This window comes from Hemitrygon akajei, chromosome 10 (assembly GCF_048418815.1).
Source record: "Hemitrygon akajei chromosome 10, sHemAka1.3, whole genome shotgun sequence".
In the NCBI taxonomy this organism is placed as follows: Eukaryota; Metazoa; Chordata; class Chondrichthyes; order Myliobatiformes; family Dasyatidae; genus Hemitrygon; species Hemitrygon akajei.
Window position 1 is genome coordinate 95,768,287 of NC_133133.1, and position 14,397 is coordinate 95,782,683.

The window sequence follows — 14,397 nt, forward strand, 5'->3', positions numbered from 1 at the left end:
CCACAACAGTCACAATGCACGGAGTAGAGCATCACATTTCCACAACAGTCACAATGCACGGGGTTGAGCACCTCATTTCCACAACAGTCACAATGCATGGGGTCAAGCATCACATTTCCACAACAGTCACAATGCATGGGGTCAAGCAACACATTTCCACAACAGTCACAATCCATAGGGTCAAGCACCACATTTCCACAACAGTCAAAATGCACGGAGTAGAGCATCACATTTCCACAACAGTCACAATGCACGAGGTCAAGCACCTCATATCCACAACAGTCACAATGTATGGGGTTGAACATCACATTTCCACAAGAGTCACATTGCATGGGGTCGAGCACCTCATCTCATTTCCACAACAGTCACAATGCACGGGGTAAAGCACCTCATCTCATTTCCACAACAGTCACAATGCACGGGGTCGAGCACCACATTTCCACAACAGTCACAATGCATGGGGTCAAGCATCACATTTCCACAACAGTCACAATGCATGGGGTCAAGCAACACATTTCCACAACAGTCACAATCCATAGGGTCAAGCACCACATTTCCACAACAGTCAAAATGCACGGAGTAGAGCATCACATTTCCACAACAGTCACAATGCACGAGGTCAAGCACCTCATATCCACAACAGTCACAATGTATGGGGTTGAACATCACATTTCCACAAGAGTCACATTGCATGGGGTCGAGCACCTCATCTCATTTCCACAACAGTCACAATGCACGGGGTAAAGCACCTCATCTCATTTCCACAACAGTCACAATGCACGGGGTCAAGCACCACATTTCCACAACAGTCACAATGCACGGGGTCAAGCACCGCATCTCATTTCCACAACAGTCACAATGCACGGGGTCAAGCACCACATTTCCACAACAGTCACAATGCACGGGGTCAAGCACCGCATCTCATTTCCACAACAGTCACAATGCAAGGGGTCAAGCACCACATTTCCACAACAGTCACAATGCACGGGGTCAAGCAACACATTTCCACAACAGTCACAATGCACAGGGTCAAGCACCTCATCTCATTTCCAGAACAGTCACAATGCAAGGGGTCAAGCACCACATTTCCACAACAGTCACAATGCACAGGGTCAAGCACAGCATCTCATTTCCACAACAGTCACAATGCATTGGGTCAAGCACCACATTTCCACAACAGTCACAATGCATTGGGTCAAGCAACACATTTCCAAAACAGTCACAATTCACGGGGTCAAGAACCACATTTCCACAACAGTCACAATGCACGGGGTCGAGCACCTCATTTCCACAACATTCACAATGCATGGGGTCGAGCACCACATTTCCAAAACAGTCACAATGCACAGGGTCGAGCACCTCATTTCCACAACAGTCACAATGTATAGGGTCGAGCACCTCATTTCCACAACAGTCACAATGCACGGGTTCGAGCACCTCATTTCCACAACAGTCACAATGCATAGGGTCAAGCACCACAGTTCCACAACTGTCACAATGCATGGGGTCAAGCACCACGTTTCCACAACAGTCACAATGCACGGGGTCGAGCATCACATTTCCACAACAGTCACAATGCATGGGGTCAAGCAACACATTTCCACAAAAGTCACAATGCATGGGGTCAAGCACCACATTTCCACAACAGCCCAAATGCATGGGCTCCAGAACCACATTTCCACATCAGTCACAATGTATGGGGTCGAGCACCACATTTCCACAACAGTCACAATGCATGGGGTCCAGCACCACATTTCCACAACAGTCACAATGCATAGGGTCGAGCACCTCATTTCCACAACAGTCACAATGCACGGGTTCGAGCACCTCATTTCCACAACAGTCACAATGCATAGGGTCAAGCATCACATTTCCACAACAGTCACAATGCACGAGGTCAAGCACCTCATATCCACAACAGTCACAATGTATGGGGTTGAACATCACATTTCCACAAGAGTCACATTGCATGGGGTCGAGCACCTCATCTCATTTCCACAACAGTCACAATGCACAGGGTAAAGCACCTCATCTCATTTCCACAACAGTCACAATGCACGGGGTCGAGCACCACATTTCCACAACAGTCACAATGCATGCGGTCAAGCAACACATTTCCACAACAGTCGCAATGCACAGGGTCAAGCACCTCATCTCATTTCCAGAACAGTCACAATGCAAGGGGTCAAGCACCACATTTCCACAACAGTCACAATGCACGGGGTCAAGCACTGCATCTCATTTCCACAACAGTCACAATGCACGGGGTCAAGCACCACATTTCCACAACAGTCACAATGCACAGAGTAGACCATCACATTTCCACAACAGTCACAATGCATGGGGTCAAGCAACACATTTCCACAACAGTCACAATCCATAGGGTCAAGCAACACATTTCCACAACAGTCACAATCCATAGGGTCAAGCACCACATTTCCACAACAGTCACAATGCACGGAGTAGAGCATCACATTTCCACAACAGTCACAATGCACGGGGTTGAGCACCTCATTTCCACAACAGTCATAATGCATGGGGTCAAGCATCACCTTTCCACAACAGTCACAATGCATGGGGTCAAGCAACACATTTCCACAACAGTCACAATCCATAGGGTCAAGCACCACATTTCCACAACAGTCAAAATGCACGGAGTAGAGCATCACATTTCCACAACAGTCACAATGCACGAGGTCAAGCACCTCATATCCACAACAGTCACAATGTATGGGGTTGAACATCACATTTCCACAAGAGTCACATTGCATGGGGTCGAGCACCTCATCTCATTTCCACAACAGTCACAATGCACGGGGTAAAGCACCTCATCTCATTTCCACAACAGTCACAATGCACGGGGTCGAGCACCACATTTCCACAACAGTCACAATGCATGGGGTCGAGCACCTCATATCCACAACAGTCACAATTCACGGAGTCAAGAACCACATTTCCACAACAGTCACAATGCACGGGGTCAAGCACCGCATCTCATTTCCACAACAGTCACAATGCAAGGGGTCAAGCACCACATTTCCACAACAGTCACAATGCACGGGGTCAAGCAACTCATTTCCACAACAGTCGCAATGCACAGGGTCAAGCACCTCATCTCATTTCCAGAACAGTCACAATGCAAGGGGTCAAGCACCACATTTCCACAACAGTCACAATGCACGGGGTCAAGCACAGCATCTCATTTCCACAACAGTCACAATGCACGTCGTCGAGCAAAACATTTCCACAACAGTCACAATGAATGCCGTCAAGCATCACATTTCCAAAACAGTCACAATGCACGGGGTCGAGCACCACATTTCCACAACAGTCACAATGCATGGGGTCAAGCAACACATTTCCACAACAGTCACAATCCATAGGGTCAAGCACCACATTTCCACAACAGTCACAATGCACGGGGTCGAGCACCACATTTCCACAACAGTCACAATCCATAGGGTCAAGCACCACATTTCCACAACAGTCACAATGCACGGGGTTGAGCACCTCATTTCCACAACAGTCACAATGCATGGGGTCAAGCATCACATTTCCACAACAGTCACAATGCACAAGGTCGAGCACGACATTTCCACAACAGTCACAATGTATAGGGTCGAGCACCTCATTTCCACAACAGTCACATTGCACGGGTTCGAGCACCTCATTTCCACAACAGTCACAATGCATAGGGTCAAGCACCACAGTTCCACAACTGTCACAATGCATGGGGTCAAGCACCACGTTTCCACAACAGTCACAATGCACGGGGTCGAGCATCACATTTCCACAACAGTCACAATGCATGGTGTCAAGCAACACATTTCCACAAAAGTCACAATGCATGGGGTCAAGCACCACATTTCCACAACAGTCACAATGCATGGGGTCAAGCACCTCATTTCCACAACAGTCACAATGTATGGTGTCGAGCATCACATTTCCACAAGAGTCACATTGCACGGGGTCGAGCACCTCATCTCATTTCCACAACAGTCACAATGCACGGGGTCAAGCACCTCATCTCATTTCCACAACAGTCACAATGCAAGGGGTCAAGCAACACATTTCCACAACAGTCACAATGCACGGGGTCGAGAAACACATTTCCAAAACAGTCACAATGCATGGGGTCAAGCATCACATTTCCACAACAGTCACAATGCATGGGGTCAAGCATCACATTTCCAAAACAGTCACAATGCACGGAGTGAAGCACCACATTTCCACAACAGTCACAATGCATAGGGTCAAGCACCACATTTCCACAACAGTCACAATGCATGGGGTCAAGCACCACATTTCCACAACAGTCACAATGCACGGGGTCGAGCACCACATTTCCACAACAGTCACAATGCACGGGGTCAAGCACTGCATCTCATTTCCACAACAGTCACAATGCACGGGGTCAAGCACCACATTTCCACAACAGTCACAATGCACAGAGTAGACCATCACATTTCCACAACAGTCACAATGCATGGGGTCAAGCAACACATTTCCACAACAGTCACAATCCATAGGGTCAAGCAACACATTTCCACAACAGTCACAATCCATAGGGTCAAGCACCACATTTCCACAACAGTCACAATGCACGGAGTAGAGCATCACATTTCCACAACAGTCACAATGCACGGGGTTGAGCACCTCATTTCCACAACAGTCATAATGCATGGGGTCAAGCATCACCTTTCCACAACAGTCACAATGCATGGGGTCAAGCAACACATTTCCACAACAGTCACAATCCATAGGGTCAAGCACCACATTTCCACAACAGTCAAAATGCACGGAGTAGAGCATCACATTTCCACAACAGTCACAATGCACGAGGTCAAGCACCTCATATCCACAACAGTCACAATGTATGGGGTTGAACATCACATTTCCACAAGAGTCACATTGCATGGGGTCGAGCACCTCATCTCATTTCCACAACAGTCACAATGCACGGGGTAAAGCACCTCATCTCATTTCCACAACAGTCACAATGCACGGGGTCGAGCACCACATTTCCACAACAGTCACAATGCATGGGGTCGAGCACCTCATATCCACAACAGTCACAATTCACGGAGTCAAGAACCACATTTCCACAACAGTCACAATGCACGGGGTCAAGCACCGCATCTCATTTCCACAACAGTCACAATGCAAGGGGTCAAGCACCACATTTCCACAACAGTCACAATGCACGGGGTCAAGCAACTCATTTCCACAACAGTCGCAATGCACAGGGTCAAGCACCTCATCTCATTTCCAGAACAGTCACAATGCAAGGGGTCAAGCACCACATTTCCACAACAGTCACAATGCACGGGGTCAAGCACAGCATCTCATTTCCACAACAGTCACAATGCACGTCGTCGAGCAAAACATTTCCACAACAGTCACAATGAATGCCGTCAAGCATCACATTTCCAAAACAGTCACAATGCACGGGGTCGAGCACCACATTTCCACAACAGTCACAATGCATGGGGTCAAGCAACACATTTCCACAACAGTCACAATCCATAGGGTCAAGCACCACATTTCCACAACAGTCACAATGCACGGGGTCGAGCACCACATTTCCACAACAGTCACAATCCATAGGGTCAAGCACCACATTTCCACAACAGTCACAATGCACGGGGTTGAGCACCTCATTTCCACAACAGTCACAATGCATGGGGTCAAGCATCACATTTCCACAACAGTCACAATGCACAAGGTCGAGCACGACATTTCCACAACAGTCACAATGTATAGGGTCGAGCACCTCATTTCCACAACAGTCACATTGCACGGGTTCGAGCACCTCATTTCCACAACAGTCACAATGCATAGGGTCAAGCACCACAGTTCCACAACTGTCACAATGCATGGGGTCAAGCACCACGTTTCCACAACAGTCACAATGCACGGGGTCGAGCATCACATTTCCACAACAGTCACAATGCATGGTGTCAAGCAACACATTTCCACAAAAGTCACAATGCATGGGGTCAAGCACCACATTTCCACAACAGTCACAATGCATGGGGTCAAGCACCTCATTTCCACAACAGTCACAATGTATGGTGTCGAGCATCACATTTCCACAAGAGTCACATTGCACGGGGTCGAGCACCTCATCTCATTTCCACAACAGTCACAATGCACGGGGTCAAGCACCTCATCTCATTTCCACAACAGTCACAATGCAAGGGGTCAAGCAACACATTTCCACAACAGTCACAATGCACGGGGTCGAGAAACACATTTCCAAAACAGTCACAATGCATGGGGTCAAGCATCACATTTCCACAACAGTCACAATGCATGGGGTCAAGCATCACATTTCCAAAACAGTCACAATGCACGGAGTGAAGCACCACATTTCCACAACAGTCACAATGCATAGGGTCAAGCACCACATTTCCACAACAGTCACAATGCATGGGGTCAAGCACCACATTTCCACAACAGTCACAATGCACGGGGTCGAGCACCACATTTCCACAACAGTCACAATGCATGGGGTCAATCAACACATTTCCACAACAGTCACAATCCATAGGGTCAAGCACCACATTTCCACAACAGTCACAATGCACGGAGTAGAGCATCACATTTCCACAACAGTCACAATGCACGGGGTTGAGCACCTCATTTCCACAACAGTCACAATGCATGGGGTCAAGCATCACATTTCCACAACAGTCACAATGCATGGGGTCAAGCAACACATTTCCACAACAGTCACAATCCATAGGGTCAAGCACCACATTTCCACAACAGTCAAAATGCACGGAGTAGAGCATCACATTTCCACAACAGTCACAATGCACGAGGTCAAGCACCTCATATCCACAACAGTCACAATGTATGGGGTTGAACATCACATTTCCACAAGAGTCACATTGCATGGGGTCGAGCACCTCATCTCATTTCCACAACAGTCACAATGCACGGAGTAGAGCATCACATTTCCACAACAGTCACAATGCACGGAGTAGAGCATCACATTTCCACAACAGTCACAATGCACGGGGTTGAGCACCTCATTTCCACAACAGTCACAATGCATGGGGTCAAGCATCACATTTCCACAACAGTCACAATGCATGGGGTCAAGCAACACATTTCCACAACAGTCACAATCCATAGGGTCAAGCACCACATTTCCACAACAGTCAAAATGCACGGAGTAGAGCATCACATTTCCACAACAGTCACAATGCACGAGGTCAAGCACCTCATATCCACAACAGTCACAATGTATGGGGTTGAACATCACATTTCCACAAGAGTCACATTGCATGGGGTCGAGCACCTCATCTCATTTCCACAACAGTCACAATGCACGGGGTAAAGCACCTCATCTCATTTCCACAACAGTCACAATGCACGAGGTCAAGCACCTCATTTCCACAACAGTCACAATGCACGGGGTCAAGCACCTCATCTCATTTCCACAACAGTCACAATGCACGGGGTCGAGCAACACATTTCCAAAACAGTCACAATGCATGGGGTCAAGCATCACATTTCCACAACAGTCAAAATGCACGGAGTAGAGCATCACATTTCCACAACAGTCACAATGCACGAGGTCAAGCACCTCATATCTACAACAGTCACAATGTATGGGGTTGAACATCACATTTCCACAAGAGTCACATTGCATGGGGTCGAGCACCTCATCTCATTTCCACAACAGTCACAATGCACGGGGTAAAGCACCTCATCTCATTTCCACAACCGTCACAATGCACGGGGTCGAGCACCACATTTCCACAACAGTCACAATGCATGGGGTCAAGCAACACATTTCCACAACAGTCACAATCCATAGGGTCAAGCACCACATTTCCACAACAGTCAAAATGCACGGAGTAGAGCATCACATTTCCACAACAGTCACAATGCACGAGGTCAAGCACCTCATATCCACAACAGTCACAATGTATGGGGTTGAACATCACATTTCCACAAGAGTCACATTGCATGGGGTCGAGCACCTCATCTCATTTCCACAACAGTCACAATGCACGGGGTAAAGCACCTCATCTCATTTCCACAACAGTCACAATGCACGGGGTCAAGCAACACATTTCCACAACAGTCACAATGCACGGGGTCAAGCACCGCATCTCATTTCCACAACAGTCACAATGCACGGGGTCAAGCACCACATTTCCACAACAGTCACAATGCACGGGGTCAAGCACCGCATCTCATTTCCACAACAGTCACAATGCAAGGGGTCAAGCACCACATTTCCACAACAGTCACAATGCACGGGGTCAAGCAACACATTTCCACAACAGTCACAATGCACAGGCTCAAGCACCTCATCTCATTTCCAGAACAGTCACAATGCAAGGGGTCAAGCACCACATTTCCACAACAGTCACAATGCACAGGGTCAAGCACAGCATCTCATTTCCACAACAGTCACAATGCATTGGGTCAAGCACCACATTTCCACAACAGTCACAATGCATTGGGTCAAGCAACACATTTCCAAAACAGTCACAATTCACGGGGTCAAGAACCACATTTCCACAACAGTCACAATGCACGGGGTCGAGCACCTCATTTCCACAACATTCACAATGCATGGGGTCGAGCACCACATTTCCAAAACAGTCACAATGCACAGGGTCGAGCACCTCATTTCCACAACAGTCACAATGTATAGGGTCAAGCACCTCATTTCCACAACAGTCACAATGCACGGGGTCGAGCATCACATTTCCACAACAGTCACAATGCATGGGGTCAAGCAACACATTTCCACAAAAGTCACAATGCATGGGGTCAAGCACCACATTTCCACAACAGCCCAAATGCATGGGCTCCAGAACCACATTTCCACATCAGTCACAATGTATGGGGTCGAGCACCACATTTCCACAACAGTCACAATGCATGGGGTCCAGCACCACATTTCCACAACAGTCACAATGCATAGGGTCGAGCACCTCATTTCCACAACAGTCACAATGCACGGGTTCGAGCACCTCATTTCCACAACAGTCACAATGCATAGGGTCAAGCATCACATTTCCACAACAGTCACAATGCACGAGGTCAAGCACCTCATATCCACAACAGTCACAATGTATGGGGTTGAACATCACATTTCCACAAGAGTCACATTGCATGGGGTCGAGCACCTCATCTCATTTCCACAACAGTCACAATGCACGGGGTAAAGCACCTCATCTCATTTCCACAACAGTCACAATGCACGGGGTCGAGCACCACATTTCCACAACAGTCACAATGCATGGGGTCAAGCAACACATTTCCACAACAGTCGCAATGCACAGGGTCAAGCACCTCATCTCATTTCCAGAAAAGTCACAATGCAAGGGGTCAAGCACCACATTTCCACAACAGTCACAATGCACGGGGTCAAGCACTGCATCTCATTTCCACAACAGTCACAATGCACGGGGTCAAGCACCACATTTCCACAACAGTCACAATGCACAGAGTAGACCATCACATTTCCACAACAGTCACAATGCATGGGGTCAAGCAACACATTTCCACAACAGTCACAATCCATAGGGTCAAGCAACACATTTCCACAACAGTCACAATCCATAGGGTCAAGCACCACATTTCCACAACAGTCACAATGCACGGAGTAGAGCATCACATTTCCACAACAGTCACAATGCACGGGGTTGAGCACCTCATTTCCACAACAGTCACAATGCATGGGGTCAAGCATCACATTTCCACAACAGTCACAATGCATGGGGTCAAGCAACACATTTCCACAACAGTCACAATCCATAGGGTCAAGCACCACATTTCCACAACAGTCAAAATGCACGGAGTAGAGCATCACATTTCCACAACAGTCACAATGCACGAGGTCAAGCACCTCATATCCACAACAGTCACAATGTATGGGGTTGAACATCACATTTCCACAAGAGTCACATTGCATGGGGTCGAGCACCTCATCTCATTTCCACAACAGTCACAATGCACGGGGTAAAGCACCTCATCTCATTTCCACAACAGTCACAATGCACGGGGTCGAGCACCACATTTCCACAACAGTCACAATGCATGGGGTCGAGCACCTCATATCCACAACAGTCACAATTCACGGAGTCAAGAACCACAGTTCCACAACAGTCACAATGCACGGGGTCAAGCACCGCATCTCATTTCCACAACAGTCACAATGCAAGGGGTCAAGCACCACATTTCCACAACAGTCACAATGCACGGGGTCAAGCAACTCATTTCCACAACAGTCGCAATGCACAGGGTCAAGCACCTCATCTCATTTCCAGAACAGTCACAATGCAAGGGGTCAAGCACCACATTTCCACAACAGTCACAATGCACGGGGTCAAGCACAGCATCTCATTTCCACAACAGTCACAATGCACGTCGTCGAGCAAAACATTTCCACAACAGTCACAATGAATGCCGTCAAGCATCACATTTCCAAAACAGTCACAATGCACGGGGTCGAGCACCACATTTCCACAACAGTCACAATGCATGGGGTCAAGCAACACATTTCCACAACAGTCACAATCCATAGGGTCAAGCACCACATTTCCACAACAGTCACAATGCACGGGGTCGAGCACCACATTTCCACAACAGTCACAATCCATAGGGTCAAGCACCACATTTCCACAACAGTCACAATGCACGGGGTTGAGCACCTCATTTCCACAACAGTCACAATGCATGGGGTCAAGCATCACATTTCCACAACAGTCACAATGCACAAGGTCGAGCACGACATTTCCACAACAGTCACAATGTATAGGGTCGAGCACCTCATTTCCACAACAGTCACATTGCACGGGTTCGAGCACCTCATTTCCACAACAGTCACAATGCATAGGGTCAAGCACCACAGTTCCACAACTGTCACAATGCATGGGGTCAAGCACCACGTTTCCACAACAGTCACAATGCACGGGGTCGAGCATCACATTTCCACAACAGTCACAATGCATGGTGACAAGCAACACATTTCCACAAAAGTCACAATGCATGGGGTCAAGCACCACATTTCCACAACAGTCACAATGCATGGGGTCAAGCACCTCATTTCCACAACAGTCACAATGTATGGTGTCGAGCATCACATTTCCACAAGAGTCACATTGCACGGGGTCGAGCACCTCATCTCATTTCCACAACAGTCACAATGCACGGGGTCAAGCACCTCATCTCATTTCCACAACAGTCACAATGCAAGGGGTCAAGCAACACATTTCCACAACAGTCACAATGCACGGGGTCGAGAAACACATTTCCAAAACAGTCACAATGCATGGGGTCAAGCATCACATTTCCACAACAGTCACAATGCATGGGGTCAAGCATCACATTTCCAAAACAGTCACAATGCACGGAGTGAAGCACCACATTTCCACAACAGTCACAATGCATAGGGTCAAGCACCACATTTCCACAACAGTCACAATGCATGGGGTCAAGCACCACATTTCCACAACAGTCACAATGCACGGGGTCGAGCACCACATTTCCACAACAGTCACAATGCATGGGGTCAATCAACACATTTCCACAACAGTCACAATCCATAGGGTCAAGCACCACATTTCCACAACAGTCACAATGCACGGAGTAGAGCATCACATTTCCACAACTGTCACAATGCACGGGGTTGAGCACCTCATTTCCACAACAGTCACAATGCATGGGGTCAAGCATCACATTTCCACAACAGTCACAATGCATGGGGTCAAGCAACACATTTCCACAACAGTCACAATCCATAGGGTCAAGCACCACATTTCCACAACAGTCAAAATGCACGGAGTAGAGCATCACATTTCCACAACAGTCACAATGCACGAGGTCAAGCACCTCATTTCCACAACAGTCACAATGTATGGGGTTGAACATCACATTTGCACAAGAGTCACATTGCATGGGGTCGAGCACCTCATCTCATTTCCACAACAGTCACAATGCACGGGGTAAAGCACCTCATCTCATTTCCACAACAGTCACAATGCACGGGGTCGAGCACCACATTTCCACAACAGTCACAATGCATGGGGTCGAGCACCTCATATCCACAACAGTCACAATTCACGGAGTCAAGAACCACATTTCCACAACAGTCACAATGCACGGGGTCAAGCACCGCATCTCATTTCCACAACAGTCACAATGGAAGGGGTCAAGCACCACATTTCCACAACAGTCTCAATGCACGGGGTCAAGCAACACATTTCCACAACAGTCGCAATGCACAGGGTCAAGCACCTCATCTCATTTCCAGAACAGTCACAATGCAAGGGGTCAAGCACCACATTTCCACAACAGTCACAATGCACGGGGTCAAGCACAGCATCTCATTTCCACAACAGTCACAATGCAAGGGGTCAAGCACCACATTTCCACAACAGTCTCAATGCATTGGGTCAAGCAACACATTTCCACAACAGTCACAATGCACGTGGTCGAGCAACACATTTCCACAACAGTCACAATGAATGCCGTCAAGCATCACATTTCCACAACAGTCACAATGCACGGGGTCGAGCACCACATTTCCACAACAGTCACAATGCATGGGGTCAAGCAACACATTTCCACAACAGTCACAATCCATAGGGTCAAGCACCACATTTCCACAACAGTCACAATGCACGGAGTAGAGCATCACATTTCCACAACAGTCACAATGCACGGGGTTGAGAACCTCATTTCCACAACAGTCACAATGCATGGGGTCAAGCATCACATTTCCACAACAGTCACAATGCACAGGGTCGAGCACGACATTTCCACAACAGTCACAATGTATAGGGTCGCGCACCTCATTTCCACAACAGTCACAATGCACGGGTTCGAGCTCTTCATTTCCACAACAGTCACAATGCATAGGGTCAAGCACCACAGTTCCACAACTGTCACAATGCATGGGGTCAAGCACCACGTTTCCACAACAGTCACAATGCACGGGGTCGAGCATCACATTTCCACAACAGTCACAATGCATGGGGTCAAGCAACACATTTCCACAAAAGTCACAATGCATGGGGTCAAGCACCACATTTCCACAACAGTCCAAATGCATGGGCTCCAGCACCACATTTCCACATCAGTCACAATGTATGGGGTCGAGCACCACATTTCCACAACAGTCACAATGCATGGGGTCCAGCACCACATTTCCACAACAGTCACAATGCATAGGGTCAAGCACCACATTTCCACAACAGTCACAATGCATGGGGTCAAGCACCACATTTCCACAGCAGTTACAATGCATGGGGTCAAGCATCACATTTCCACAACAGTCACAATGCATGGGGTCAAGCACCTCATTTCCACAACAGTCACAATGTATGGTGTCGAGCATCACATTTCCACAAGAGTCACATTGCACGGGGTCGAGCACCTCATCTCATTTCCACAACAGTCACAATGCACGGGGTCAAGCACCTCATCTCATTTCCACAACAGTCAGAATGCAAGGGGTCCAGCACCACATTTCCACAACAGTCACAATGCACGGGGTCAAGCAACACATTTCCAAAACAGTCACAATGCATGGGGTCAAGCATCACATTTCCACAACAGTCACAATGCATGGGGTCAAGCATCACATTTCCACAACAGTCACAATGCATGGGGTCAAGCACCACATTTTCACAACAGTCACAATGCACAGAGTAGACCATCACATTTCCACAACAGTCACAAAGCATGGGGTCAAGCAACACATTTCCACAACAGTCACAATCCATAGGGTCAAGCACCACATTTCCACAACAGTCACAATGCACGGAGTAGAGCATCACATTTCCACAACAGTCACAATGCACGGGGTTGAGCACCTCATTTCCACAACAGTCACAATGCATGGGGTCAAGCAACACATTTCCACAACAGTCACAATCCATAGGGTCAAGCACCACATTTCCACAACAGTCAAAATGCACGGAGTAGAGCATCACATTTCCACAACAGTCACAATGCACGAGGTCAAGCACCTCATATCCACAACAGTCACAATGTATGGGGTTGAACATCACATTTCCACAAGAGTCACATTGCATGGGGTCGAGCACCTCATCTCATTTCCACAACAGTCACAATGCACGGGGTAAAGCACCTCATCTCATTTCCACAACAGTCACAATGCACGGGGTCGAGCACCACATTTCCACAACAGTCACAATGCATGGGGTCGAGCACCTCATATCCACAACAGTCACAATTCACGGAGTCAAGAACCACATTTCCACAACAGTCACAATGCACGGGGTCAAGCACCGCATCTCATTTCCACAACAGTCACAATGCAAGGGGTCAAGCAACACATTTCCACAACAGTCACAATGCACAGGGTCAAGCACCTCATCTCATTTCCAGAACAGACAC